This window comes from Vidua macroura (genome assembly GCF_024509145.1).
Source record: "Vidua macroura isolate BioBank_ID:100142 chromosome W unlocalized genomic scaffold, ASM2450914v1 whyW_random_scaffold_30, whole genome shotgun sequence".
Classification (NCBI taxonomy): Eukaryota; Metazoa; Chordata; class Aves; order Passeriformes; family Viduidae; genus Vidua; species Vidua macroura.
Window position 1 is genome coordinate 5269328 of NW_026530534.1, and position 6543 is coordinate 5275870.

General features: G+C 42.7%; 1 pseudogene; it reads left to right on the forward strand.

Annotated features, from left to right (window-relative positions):
- The first annotated feature begins 3004 nt into the window (after positions 1-3004).
- On the forward strand, positions 3005-6074 carry LOC128822713 (uncharacterized; annotated as a pseudogene).
- Positions 6075-6543: the final 469 nt, after the last annotated feature.

Below are 6543 nucleotides of genomic sequence, written 5' to 3' on the forward strand. Positions count from 1 at the left end.
TAGTGGAGACGGCAGCTGTGGTGTTGTGAATTTGGATTGAAGCAGGAGTAACTCTGGTTTCAGCTTGTAATTTAAAGGTGCACCTTAGTAATCAATAATTTGAGTAGTTAGTCCAAATTTTTTGTGACCAGAAGGGTCCCGCTGTGGATTGCAGACAGTTTTGGTTGTGACCCCGAGCACTGTGTGTGTGTGTTGTAATCGGATCCGTGTTTGTTTGGTGGGTTTGTGATTTTGTGTATTTAAGTTGTGGAAAACTATTTCTGTATCGTATTTGTTGTGGTTTGCAAGAGTTTGTGTTGTGAGCATTATAATTTGTGTGATTTAGTGTGTGTTATTAACCTTTGTAAGTGTTTTTAATGAGTTTTGTGAGTTTAAAGTTGTAAAAGGTTTGTGAAATCCCTGCATGCTTTGCAGAGGGACACTGACTTTGTTTGGGAGAACAGACTAGTTTAAAGTATTTGTATTGAATTCAGATTGTGTGTTAGAGGGGAATTAAGCTGTGTGTGAGCTTAGACAGCATGCATTTTAGGCTGTGAGATTTTATTTGATATGTTGTAGAGTGAGAAAGACTTTGTCAGTTAAATTTGTTTATTTTAGTTAGAGAGCGGAGTGAAAAGCCCAAACTATTCCTGATATAGTCCAGGCGACTGGGGAGTCATTTGTTTCCCGAATAACCAGAGGAGAGTTCAGGCTCTGTAACCTCGGGATACATTTTTCAACTAACCCCCTAGAAAATTTAAGTTTGGTGAGTGTTTATTGGTAACTTACCCCCTTTTTGTGGAAAGATTTGTGCTGTGCTCCGGTTGGAGTTTTTGTGATTTTTAGCAAGATCCTGTTAAAACTTTTGTTGAATGTGTTTGGGGTCATGAAAAAGCCCCTGCCTGTTTTTTTTTTGTTTTTTTTTTTTTTTTTGATTTAATGGTTGATTGATAACTTGCAACTTGGAGTGTTTAACTACATTGTATGTTACATTGTGTGGGTTTTTTTTATTTAATGAAAGAGAATTTTCTTCCCATTTTTCCTTTTGGTATAACAAGTTTTTTTCATCAACAGCTGCTGCTCTGAACCCTGTTTTAGAAGGACTGCTAACTTTTTTTTGAGAAGAAAATTAATTAACAGGTTGCTTTATCCCTTTTGTTTACTAGCATAGCTATATGACCAGGACCAGGAGGCACAGGAACCGAGAGCCTGGTTCAGAGGTATTCCCTTGCCCAAAGAAAGATTGCTGCTGTAATCTGTGGATTGTGTTTCGGTGTGCAGTCTGTCAGGACTTGTGGGTCCGAAAAGGGTATAGGTGGCTAATACCTAATACTGGAATTTGTGCTCTCTGTCGTACAAAGGAGCAAGAGGCTACACAGAAAGTTATACGAATTTTGTTGGCAAAGAAAACGGGGTTTCAGGTACCTTGAAGAAACCGGTGGAAATTCTTAGAGTTGAGTGTGGCCAGTATATTTTTGTACCAGAGGGATACCAGGTGAAGCTTAAGAGCTGGGATAAGATCAAAAGGCGTTTTGAAAAGGAAAATCCTAAACATGGGGGCAAATGAGAGCAAAGAAATTCCCAGAGGAAGCCCTTTAGGGTGTATTTTAACACACTGGAAAAGCAAATTAAAAGAGTCATACAAGCACCCTTAAGGCAAGCTATGACCTCTGACGGGGAACCAAGGATAATTAAGGTCCCCTTTTTCTCAATGGATTTGGAAGCTTGGGAAAAGACTGCTAAGGATTATCGGAATGACCCGATAGGGGTTGCCAAAAGGTTTAAGTTTATGGTTAAGCAGCATTTACCTGATTGGGCAGATATACACTTACTACTTGATGCCTTAACAGAAACAGAGAAGCAGTTGATTTTGAAGGTAGCCAAGGACTTAGCTGAAGATGTTTGCGTGCCAGCACAAGAGGATATTAAAGATGTATTTCCTCTTCAGGATCCGATGTGGGATCCCAATGAACCTGATGAATTAGCACAGCTTAAAAGATATCAAGACTTTATAGTGAAAGGACTAGAACGAGCAATTCCTAAGACCATAAATTGGTCAGCCTTATATGCTGTTAAACAAGGTCCCTCTCAAACACCTTCTGAATTTTTAGATCACCTGCGGGATGCAATGTGGAGGTATACCACCCTGGACCCTGGATCAGATGAAAGAATGCAACAACTAATAAATTTATTTTTAGGACAATCCACAGGAGATATTAGGCAGAAACTTCAGAAGATCTGGGGCCCAAACAGCCGAGACTTGGAGACTCTATTGGATGAAGCCTGGAGAGTCTTTAGTAATCGGGAGGAAGGATATAAACAGGGGATGAAGAAATTAGTAGCAGTAGTAAGGGAGGAAGGAAAGGAGAAGCGTGAGCAAGACCCGCCAAGACAAGGACCACCCCGACTGGGAAAAGATTTTGCAAGAAATTTGGACACTGGAAAAACCAGTGCCCGGAACGAAGAAGGGGTGATAAACAGAGAAAAAGTGATTGCGGGGGAGGAAGGGTGGTTGCTCATGCGAAGGAGGACTGAGGAGGACCGGAGGGCCCTACCCTAGGGGACCCTCTGGTTATAGTTAAACTGGGGAATAAAGAAAAAGAAGTGGAATTTTTAGTGGACACAGGGGCAACATTTTCGGTGTTGAATAAGGCCCTAATACCTCTAACAAATGATTATGTTATGGTGAAGGGGGCTACTGGTCAATCTGAAAGAGCTTATTTTTGCAAACCATTAAAGTATAAATTGGGAAAGCAATGGGGAATTCACCGATTTTTATATATGCCTAATGCTCCATCTGCACTTTTGGGCAGAGATCTGCTGGAGCAGCTGGATGCAAAAATAATATTTAAAAATTGAGAGATTAGCTTGGAGGTAAAAGACCAACAATATGTGGAGTTGTTAAGCCTAATGTTAATAACCAAGGAAATTGAAACTGTAAGTGAAGAAGAGAAAAACTTCAAGAAAATAATGGATCAAGTATTCCCTGGGGTATGGGCTTCTAATATACCAGGGAGAGCAAAGAATGCATTACCTATACAAATCAAGCTCAAGGAAGGGGAACGACCAGTGAGGGTTAAACAATACCCCCTGAAGAAAGAAGACAGAGAAGGGATTAGCCCAATTATAGAAAACTTTTGCAAATAGGACTGTTAAAAGAGTGTCAATCTGATTTTAATACTCCTATTTTGCCAGTAAAGAAGCCTGATGGGTCATACAGGTTAGCACAAGACTTAAGGGCTGTTAACAGAATAACTGAAGACTTGTATCCAGTAGTTGCTAACCCTTATACCTTGTTAACTCGTTTAACACCTGAACTAATCTGGTTTACCGTTTTAGATTTGAAGGATGCTTTCTTTTGCCTCCCTCTCCACGAAGCCAGCCAGAAAATTTTTGCATTTGAATGGGAGAACCCCAAAACTGGACAGAAGAATCAGCTCACATGGTGTGTACTACCACAGGGATACAAGAACTCCCCCACTATATTTGGGGAACAGCTTGCCAAGGACTTAGAGTCTTGGGAACCTCCACCAGGAAAAGGGCAGTTGCTCCAGTACGTGGACGACCTCCTGATAGCCACCCAGACCCAGGAAACATGTGTGGACTGGACAGTAAGCCTCCTAAACTTTTTGGGCCTGCAGGGGTATTGAGTATCCCAGAAGAAAGCCCAGATGGTGAGGCAAACAGTCATTTACCTGGGTTATGAAGTGAGTGCTGGACAAAGGACCTTGGGCCAGGATTGCAGAGGCAATATGCCAGACCCCGAGACCTCAGACAGTGAAAGAACTGAGAACCTTTCTAGGCATGACAGGGTGGTGCAGGCTATGGATTTATAACTATGGGTTACTTGTTAAGCCCCTATATGCCCTGATCACGGAAGGGAGCAGCGATCTCCAGTGGACAAGAGAAGCAACCCAAGCCTTCGATCAACTAAAGTAGGCCCTCATGTCAGCTCCAGCTTTAGGACTTCCAGACGTGAGTAAACCATTTTTCTTTTTTTCCCATGAAAAGCAAGGGATTGCCTTGGGAATATTAGCACAGAACTTGGGCCTGTATCGGAGAGCAGTGGCTTATCTCTCCAAACAGCTGGATACAGCAGCTAAAGGATGGCCAGGGTGTCTCAGAGCTGTTGCAGCAGTGGCAGTGAACAACCAGGAAGTGTGCAAATTCACCCTGGGCCAGAAGATGACTGTGCTAGTGTCCCACACAGTGTCTGCAGTCCTTGAGGCAAAAGGGGGACATTGGCTCTCTCCACAGAGGTTTCTGAAGTACCAAGCTGTGCTAGTAGAACAAGATGATGTTGAAATTGTGGTAACTAACATTGTGAATCCAACTTCCTTTCTCAGCGGGAGTATGGGAGAACCAGTGATCCATGACTGTCTGGAGACCACTGAAGCCACCTACTCCAGCCGCCCAGATCTGAAGGACATCCCACTTGAAGGTGCTGAGACTTGGTTTACTGATGGAAGCAGCTATGTCATCAGTGGAAAAAGGCACGCTGGATATGCGGTTACCACAAGCAGAGAGGTAATAGAGTCTGGACCCTTATCAGCAAACACCTCTGCACAGAAGGCTGAAATAATCACCTTAACTCGAGCCTTAGAGCTGGCTAAAGGGAAAGAGATTAATATCTACACGGACTCAAGGTATGCATTCGGGGTGATTCATGCACATGGAGCTATTTGGAGAGAGAGAGGACTATTGAATTCTCAAGGAAAGGATATTAAACATGCACAAGAGATAATGAGACTACTAGATGCAGTACAACTACCTGAGAAGGTAGCCATCATGCACATTAAGGCACACCAAAAAGTGAGCTCTGAATTGGAAGAAGGGAACATGCTGGTGGACAGAGAGGCAAAAGACGCAGCCAAGAGCGAGGTATTTGAGGAGACAGTGGAGGCAACATTGATCCCAGATGGAAAAATTTCTATTGAAGGTAAGCCAGTGTACAATAAAAAGGATAAGAAACTTATTAAGGCAGAAAAAGCAAATTATAATCAAGAAGGATGGGCTGTAACAGAAGAAGGGAGACTTATAGTGCCTTCCTATTTGTTGTGGTCATTAGTGCAGAAAGAACATGAAAAGACACATTGGGGAATAGATGCCCTGTATAACCATCTGAAAGGAAAAATTATAGCTAGAAAACTACAGGGTACAGTAATACAAGTAACTCGTTAGTGTAGCCTTTGCCTCCGAACTAATCCCAAAAAACATTCCAAAGCCTAAAGTTGGACAAATTGGGAAAGGTTGTGGACCTGGGCAGCAGTGACAAATCGATTTCACAGAATTACCCAGAAAGGGGGGATATCGTTACCTCCTGGTATTGACTGATACCTTTTCAGGTTGGCCAGAAGCTTTTCCTACTAGGACAGCTAAAGCACGAGAGGTAACCAAAGCACTGTTGCAAGAAATAATACTGAGGTTTGGAGTTCCAGCCACCATATCCTCAGATAGAGGGCCGCATTTTATTTCCAAAATTGTGCAACAGATTAGCCACCACCTGGGGATAGACTGGGAGCTATATACCCCATATCATCCTCAATCGAGTGGCCAAGTGGAAAAGATGAATCATTTGATTAAACAACAAATTGTGAGATTGGGTCAAGAGGCAAACCTACCTTGGCCCCAGGCTCTCCCATTAGCATTATTGCGAATCTGGACAAAACCAAGGACAGAAGAAAAACTGAGCCGCTTTGAAATATTATATGGGAGGCCATATGCAGTTCAAGAAGGAACCACACCGACACAAGTAGAGGAGGAAACCCTACATAAGTATATGGTAGCCCTAAATAAACAACTGAGGGAAGTTGAAAAATATGTGGCTGGAGCTCAAAACAGAGAATTAGATGGACCAGTACACGATGTACAACCTGGGGATTATGTATATGTTAAGTCTTTTGCAGAAAAAAACCTTGGAACTGCAGTGGGAAGGACCATTCCAGGTGCTCCTCACCACCTTTACTGCAATGAAGATCAAAGAACAGAAGGCCTGGATCCATCACTCCCGAGTGAAGAAAGCCCCTGAGGGAGTCTGGAAAGTGACACCAGGCGACAACGAACTGAAGCTGAAGCTCACCCGGAACAGCGAATAAATGGACCTATAGAAATCATGAACATAATGGAGAAGGTCGTAACTATTATAGCCACTGCCATAGTTGTAACAGGAGCCAATACAATGCCACGCAGGTACAATGTAACTGGAATATACCGGTGCCAAGGAAGAGCCTACGATCCCCACTCTCGTAAGGCCCTAAATGAGATTGTAAAGGTCACAAATGCACGTTTGTGGGAAGGGAGAAATGTTTGGGGATGCAATTATGCATTTGTGCAAGATGGGTTCCATGAGGCTTATTATCCGTCTATGAAACTCATTCGGATTAGCCCTGAATGCTGTGACAAATGTTTGAGTAAATGTCCTGAGTTTAGACTAAAACTAGAGGGATGCGCAATGAGAGGGTATGATCTTGACTTTAATATCACTCAAATATGTATTGATTATCATAAGAACAAGACTAGAACTACCCCACCAACACAAAGGAAAGCTGTTACTACCCAAAGACC